Source organism: Bombus pyrosoma, linkage group LG2 (genome assembly GCF_014825855.1).
Source record: "Bombus pyrosoma isolate SC7728 linkage group LG2, ASM1482585v1, whole genome shotgun sequence".
NCBI classification, from domain to species: domain Eukaryota; kingdom Metazoa; phylum Arthropoda; class Insecta; order Hymenoptera; family Apidae; genus Bombus; species Bombus pyrosoma.
The window spans coordinates 1678014-1686982 of NC_057771.1; positions in this window are offsets into that span (position 1 = coordinate 1678014).

Sequence of the window (8969 nt, forward strand, 5' to 3'; positions counted from 1 at the left end):
AAACATATTCAATTAGGATATTATACAACTAATAAATCCTGAAGAATAATATTTCCTAAGAACCTGAACGCAATTCAATTAAACGTTTTCAATCAATATCGATAAAAACAAATAGCCAATCAAACGAACCGAAAATTGGGAACATCGTTTACAAACGCATTCATAAAGGTTCAGACAAAATAAACACAAAATTGCAATGAGACTTCTCTCAACATAGCCCTGTTATCGTGATTTCATAGAACCGGCGGATCGTAATGAATCACAGAGAGGCAGGTAAAGAATCAGATGGAACACATGTGCATTTGAACCAGTTAGTAAACGTACGGTTAAACCAGTGGAGGAATAAATTGGGGTATTTTAGGAGAAATAGAAGGATCCGCAAATAAATCGGCGATGATAAGATTTGCATATTAACAACGTTACAGTCTGGCTGGAGCTTCAGCTCCTCCGCCCTTTTCGTGTTGTGCCCTACCCCCGCCATTCATTCGCATTCTCCTAGGAGCTTGCAACACCCAAAATCCGGATCCAATTCTGACCACGACTTTTCCAACCCTTTCCGCATCGTGGAGGCTGAATCGACGGGAAACGCCTCGACTTCCAGCTTCGATGTAGGTAAAAAGTCTTAAAAGACAGAGGACTGTGGAAGCTACGGGGCTAGACGGGGTTCGCTCACATTGAACTCCGTTGGCCGTATCAGAAAACGACGAGTCGAGAAACGAACGTTACCTTTACATGGTTACATGTGCCGCTCGATCAACCAGATATCGCGTATTCCATGAGAAAAATGTTACAAACAATATATAATGCGATCGAATCTTGGACAAAACGACGGATATATTTCTCGTGGAATTATAAGTCACGGAGGCGTTTTTGCTTGATAACAGTGATATTCTGTTTGTTTTTATTTCTTTAATTAGAAGAATTAACAATTTTCAGTATTTTATAATATATGAAATATATCGACATCGTCATTTCTGGACTCTAGTAATATATAGTTGCTCGAAATAGTAATCGCCAAACTAGATATAATCCAGCCTTATTGTAAGTATATGACATAATGTGACAGATAGAAATGGAAGGATTGTTAAAGATATTACATTTGTGTGGTACAAAATTAAAAGAAATTTGTTTCTCATCGAAATTGTATTGTATATGTCGGAAAAGGATTTGAAGTATGGGCGTCTGATAAACCTTCACTCGAATTGACCATTGTGGTTATGTATTCTCACTGATCGTTAACAGTTCCGAGGTGATGATTACAGGAGGTTACAGGTAATGACGGTAATCGGACAAACGAGAGATCGATGACAATGAACTTAGGTTCGATACGAATCCAAGGCCACGGGAAGACGAATCCGATATAATACACGATCCTGGTGTGACTCGACGTACGAGTCGTAATGACTCTCTCAATAACTAACTCCATAACTTTCTCGATAACTAACTAACTTCCCGTACAAATGGAACTGCCCTTATATAGTCTTCTCCCTACCTCTCGAGTCAATCTTTGTTTTTAAGGAGAGCTGCATAATTATTCCATGCCTCTGTTGTTACATGTCCGTCCCGTGACCGCGGCTACGTTCGGTGTCTCATTATGTCACCTCGAGCCCAAGCCCATTGTCATAAACCCTGAGTACACATAACCGGATTAGCGTCTTACAACTTAAGGGTAGCTACAATAAAAGTCCGGGCTAGGGTATTGGAAATTTTCCTAATCACTCCAAAAGAAAGGCCCGTCCTCGGGTGCATCTAAAATATCGTGTTTTCTTACATTAGACTCACTATCACTGCTATTATTTACCATTTAATCAAATATTGCACCTAAGCCAAGAGTTCGCTTCAACACCGAAATTTTGTTCAGAGGTTTGACAGCCAAAGAAATAGGAGAGAACCGAAATTAGTGACGTTATAATTAGTATTCAAAGTACTAGTTGCATCCCGTGGGTTATCAGTCAGATAGTACGGCTTGATGGACCATTCTCGATTTCGCACCCAAATGAATCTCGAATAAATACAATCGGATTGAATGGCAACTGTTTAATTACGGCTATGGTAGAATCTAGATTACAATATTACGGGATTTTCTTTCATCTCCGACATATACATAAAACAAAAAATATCGTAGTATCGGGGGAAAACCTTGAATAATTAAGAAAGTCTATTTGATATTGGGATATGTGCGTGCCAGGTATATAGTGTAATATCGAGAAAAACCCTAGGTAATTGACAGGGTCTACTTGACCATGGGACATGTGCGGACCAAGTATATGTAAAAGGTAGCCGTTAGTGAGTTAACAGGCTTTTAGTGTTGCCAGCGGGCTTTAGTGTTGCCAGCGAGCTTTGTGTGTTGCCAGAGTTCTTTAGTGTTGCCGGCGTTGTCGCGTTTTAGTGTTGCGAGCGAGAGTTTTAGTGTTGCCAGAGAGTTCTTTAGTGTTCTTTAGTGCCGGCGTTGTCGGGCTCAAGAGTGTGAGTTGAGAAGTCAGAGTGTTGTCAGAGTTGTCAAGGAGTGTGGTCCGCGTGAAAGAGAGCGTTGGAACCATGGTGACGAGAGTTTTTAGTTGTCTTAGTTATAGTATATTATTGTATTTAGTTCACGTTAAATAACTATTGTTTACTGTTTAATTCATTCTAAATAATAATAAAATCCTACAATACATATTTTTTTCGTGCATTCGATCGTAATCGTATAGTTAGACTATACGATAATCGATAGTCGTGAGACTACTATTTAAACACATTAATATTAAGACATTGATTAATAATAACAACTTTAATAATATTAATAACAACAACAAGTAGTATGAACATTGGTTCGTGTATTTACACGTGCGCAGACCGCTACAAGTAGTGTGAATCAGTATATGACGCGACAATCGATCAATGGCATAAACCAATGTGTTGTCGTGATCAAACATATGACTGGTAGAATAGATCATAGTTTACTTGATCGGTGATAAATGAAAATGGCAAATAGACATAAATATATCTATAATGACAAGTTGCTTGTATTTGTTTAACAAATATAATCTATGGTGGCCATATCGTGGTAATCATATCTATGTCGGTGTACTGCAAACTTGCAGAAATGAGCATATAATCATAACTGAACAAAAATATTCGCGTGCACATTACCTAGAATTATTTAACCATATTTTGACACGAGATATTGTTTGTAAATGTTTTGTAAAACAGAAAGATCGCATAACAAACAACTGTAAATTTATTTAAATCCATTCATGCCTGTATCATGCCATGTTAATATCATTCAAATTATTTTGGATTATTCGTATAAAGCAAACGATTCACATAGACTGAGCGAGTATTCTTAAGAAGGTTGGTGATAAATGATTGCCAGTAACTGACGTTGATTCACTTGCTATAGACACCTATTTAACAAGAATGGATACAATCCGTGAACCTTGGTCTTTTACTGCATATAGGATTACTTTCAAGAGGGTAACTACAGCATAACCCGTCGTTCATTAATCAACACACATTACTTTACATTGAGATCATTACATCTTTATTGAAATAACGACAATACACTGTTCTTGATATATCTAAATGAAAGATGTAGATGCATGAAAAATATTATATAAATGGAATTTAATTTATATTAGGCTATCGTATTATATATTACACTGATTATTAATTCATAAAATATGTTGCTTTGCTTTAACTTATAAAATTCGCTGTGAAAAATACATGGCTGTCAAAAGTTGTGAAACATTCGATATTCTAAAGTCTATTTCCGTTGAAAGAATTTTCGAAGAATATAGTAGCGTTCGTGCGAGGAGAAACGATTCTTACTTGCTGAACGTTAAATCTTCCACGATACGTGCTCCGGAATCAAGTTCTCCACTTAGAATCACGGAACAGAAATTACTTGTACATAAGTTATTGGCAAATCACGTGAAAGTATCTTCGACGTAAGATGAAAAGTTCCGATCTCGTGAACCGTGAAAACGGGAGAGATAGAAGGTGGAAAAGTAAAAAAAATTGAGAATAAAAGTTTGATTCGTTTCATCTGTGACGCTGTAATCACCATAGTGTTACGATCATTTGCAAACTGATTTTAATATAAAAAACATGCGTATTTAATAATTACGTTTATTTCATAAAAATAGTCGTAATGGAAAATTATTTTGAAAACATTTTTATACCATTCGATATCAATTCGTTCCTTTTAAAATATAAAACTCCTTTCGTTCTCATTCGCGCATATTTAGTGAGTCATATAGAAAGCATATTTTCTAGAAGCTTTTATATTTTTTATCAAATATTAAGGTTTAATTTGCAGGACATTCAACGCGGAAAATTTTGAAAACTTTTTATCGTTATATGATGTTAAACTTTCTTCTTGGAAATACATAGTGGTTGTGATATTTATTAAAACATGTATCCGTTAAGTAATACAAACCGTATCGCCGAATAAGCAGAAAATAGTTACTGATGATTCCAGAAGATAATTGAGAAATTCTAAGTTTATTAAAATACTCTGCATCAAACTGAATTTAATATAAGAATGTACTAAAGATATTAAAATATTAGCGAATTGAATAACACAGTATTCTTTATTCCACAGTATTCTTTAGTCCATCAAAATATTCGAAATATTTATGGCGGATTGGGCGTCCGCCATATATTCATTCGAGGCAGCAGACTAGAAATCAGAACAAATAAGAACTTCGCCTCTTTCTCTGTAACCCTTAATTTTACCGAGACCTTATTATCCCCGGGATAGTAAAGCGCATAACGCCACAGAAATACTTATTTCACACATACTGAAGCTATAAATAAGGTTCTGATGAGCACACACGATTACTTTTCAATCGGGCCGAGGTAAGGCCCATTTAATCGTGGCTGCAATATTTTCTCTCGCGAATGCTCCCTTTATACGCTTCACCCCCGATGTCTCCAAAAATACTCAACATCTTATCCCTCGATTATAATACACAATCCACCACCATGCCCTCCCCATACTTCTTCGAACCCTTGCTCCCTTTTTATTCCTTTAACCTCCACTTCATTCCCATTCTACGTCTCCCACTTCTGGCAACCCCTCTGTCTATCTCAGGACCAAAGCTACCCTCTATCTATTCGTCTCTCTTTATACATCTTTCTCCTTCTCTGTTCTTCTTGACGAAACAGTTGCGAATATCTAGCACTCGCTAATGGATATTGCTGCTGCCCTTGCTCTTGCTCTTGCCTCAGCCACCTGACTTTGCGAGGCCGTCTGCTCGCGTTTCGGATAAATTAGAAAACTCCACAGGCTTAGCCTCCTTTTTTTCGGCAGATCGGCGTAGCTCACTTTTGCATGCCAGGCAAAGCGTATTTGCATGACAAACGGCCTTGCAAAGGCCGCGTTCCGTGCACCTCCAACGAGTTCGATTCTACCAGGCCCTAATCCCTCTTCCGCCAGCACGAACGTCTTTCCTGCGCCATGTAATTACCAGGCGCCGATTCTACCTACGTTATTACCGATTATTAGATTCTTTTTGTTGGCAACGTTGAAATTAAAAAAAAAATATATTCTGTGGAAATTTTGAAATTCGTGGCGATTTAAAATCATTTCTCAAAACATTAGGTTACAGGAATCTTTTTGAGTCGCGATAAATATGCAAAAATCTTATCAAAGATGTAACATACCTATCTTAAATTTGATTAGAAAATATATCCAATTTGCCTCAAAGTTTTAGTGTTGTTTTGTAAATTATAGAACTTTTTTATACTTATAGGAAATTTAACAGTCAATAAAATGCACATAATGTTCAAAAATCTCCAAAATATCTAAGTTAAAATACTCGTAATATTTATGTAGATTCTATTTTTTTAGTTGTGTTCATAAAAATATAAATTTGTTTGGTGTAAATAAACATCCACAGTTTAGCAATCATGATTAAGATAAGAATTCGAAAAATATCCATTTTCCGAGTTCATTCGAGAATGAACAATCCTTTTAATTAAACAAATCACTGAGTTGCGTCTGAGAACGGAGTTCGATGAGTTATGAGAAATTTTATTATTTATTGGAAAGTAACTCGAACCGAGGCTGGTCGCATATCAACTTAATATTGTGCGACTTGCCGAAGGGTGCATACTAATAAGATTTCTTGAGAGATTCGATTTATTACATAAGTTTTAAACTATGCAGCGCGAGGTGTTGCTTGTTAAAACTTGATAGGTTGATGGGCAGAGCGCATCCAATGTGTTAAAGAAAAATTCCTTCTGGCGAAACTTTGTGCCGATGAATTGAAAGAAGCGTACCGTATCACATCATCGAATAAATTTAATACATTCATTAACATTTTCCTTATCATATACATTACCTAATCTCATTTTTGAAAATAGTTATGAATTTAGTTGTATTTAAATTGTGCACTCGAAAATACATTCACTGATCCTTCTCAAAGTTTTATCACGTAACGCAATTGAAAAGGTTTCACAAAATGATAAAAAAAATATTCATTAACTTCTCAAAACAGCCAATCATTCCTGCTTCTCTGAAGTCTGTACAACTCAATACTGAGATCTTTAAAAAGATCATAGTCGGTTGATTTCGAAACGGGGTCAGATTTTATGGCGCTGGAATTCGAGACGAGTATCTTGAGAAAATATGATCCGAAGAAACTTAGAGGAGCCTGTTGATTTATATTTCGATCAGTTGTTGTGGATACAGCGGTAAAGTTTTAATTATATTCTTGGACAGGGCTACGCATCCGGCCGTAACCAACGCAGGTAAGAAACGTCCGCAGTCCGACGGAGATAGCCAGCATCCTCCGTTACTCCCCTCCGGCCGATATCCCCAGGACACGAAAATTAAATTTGCTCCAGCGTGCATATCGGTACGCTCTCGAAGCCGTCAATATTAATCTCACGGCATGCGCTCACGGAATTCTAAGAAGGGCAGGAAGGCAGGAAGTTTCTAGATGGAAGAATATTAACACTTGAGACACGATCGCTATGTTTTAACGTGTCTTCCTTCCGTCAGATTTCTGTTTTATCTGAATTTTTATTATCTATGCGGTAAATAAATATCGATTGATATTACTTGTTATATAAAACGTATTGGATATCGAAAAATGTATACATAATTATCTTTCAGATTTCTTTAAATGAAATTATGTATATCTTACGAGTTTTAGCGATTTTTGAGCATTTTCATTCCTTGTATTAATTATTAATTTTTGAATTAAATACTTTTTAACAAATACAACAGAATTTCTAACAATCACATTCAATTACATTTGTTTGTGAAAGATACCACCTCCATTTGATGCATGGATTAAAACTTTTGCGTAATATTATAATTTATCCAATCAAAAATAAAAAAAAGTTGCAATAAATCTCCTATGTCAGATCTGCAGCGTCGCAATAAAAAAAGAAAGGAAAATAAAATCGTGTCAAAAAGAAGAAGAAATTCCAGGCGCTTGACCTCGCCTGAATAGAATACCCATAGACAATAGTAACCAAAAAGTTTCGAGGCTCGCGTCAAGAATTAATGCAAATAATAACCGTTTATTGGTATCTCGGACTGTATGCTTGAGCTATGCATCTTTATTGACCGATACTTTCCACCAGCGACGGAAGTTCTTCGACTTCTATATCGCGGAAATGGCTGGAAAAAGTATCAGGAAGTCCAATGGGCAACTCGTTATCTAAGATCCGAGACGAAGAGATCCCCGCTTGGTCGCCACTCGACCTCCTATATTGCAATTCGATGCGCACTCGTCCTATTGACACTTGAATACGAAATAACCGTAAGGAAAACTCCATTTAGTCCTTACTTCGCCTGTTATATTAAATATATCGAGTTTCAGCATTTGCGCGACAGCATTGTGATATTCTCGTTATGTGAATTTTTTTAGTTGCACTAAGAACGATTTTATTTCAAACTGTAGTAGCAGTATTCAATTTCCTTTTTTGCTTTTTAATGAATATTTAGTTGAATTCCCAGCCGACCATATAATGGCAATATATAGTTATTTTTCATTGAAGACTTCGAAGAATCGATTATAAATAACACCTAAGAATTTTTGCATAATAAAGTTCTTGCATCTTCTAAACTGTCTACTTTATATTCTCTGATCGTATATAGTTATTACAAAATGAATTCGCGCGCTATTGTATCTATATTCTAATTAACTAGGTCCAATTATACTAAGCACATGATTGCAATTTTTCATATGATTACAAGGATTTGATTTTATGAAAATGAAATGTAGAATCTAAAAGAAAAACGCTTCATTGGAAAATAAAAGTACGTGCGATACCTTTTGTGGCCTTTGTGGTAAGAAAGAAAGCCGAATTCTGTGCAGTTGAATATCAAGGGATTAAATTCAACCTCATCCCAGTAATTTCACACAGTCAACCAATTTCAAAGAAATACAAGCAACGACAATTCTCAAAGAAACCAACATCCGGTTCCAACCTGTCACTTGTCCACCCTATCCACCTAGCTTCCAGCAAGTGACTACTTAATACCAGATATCAATCCGGAGTAAGCATATGCGTGCCCGATAGCCATGAGCCCCTGGAAGACCGGTTGAAAAAGTAGCAGAAGAGATAGCGTGCTTAGTCGCGGTTCTCGACGCGCGTACAAGTCCAATTGCCCGAAACCAGGGAGGAAGGAAGAAATTTCCGGCGCTTCGCCTCTTTTCTTCCCTCCTTCGGACGGGAAATGGTAGCGAGGCACTCGGAGCTCCTTTTTCCGAAAGCTGAAGACTTTTGGTCAGCGAACTCTCGGCAGTCGAGTCTCTGGACTGTGGCTGAAAGTTTTGCTCTGTCTACGAAAGCAGTATTTATGTCAGGGTAGCAGAGCGTGCACTTTCTGCTCCCGTGCTGGTGAACAGAAGATTGAAAGTCACTCCCTCTCTATCTCGATTTTCTCTCTCCTTTTCTCTTCAATAACTATCCAATCATCTGCCGATCGAAGCTTAATTGGTACTACATCCGATTAGAAATTCATT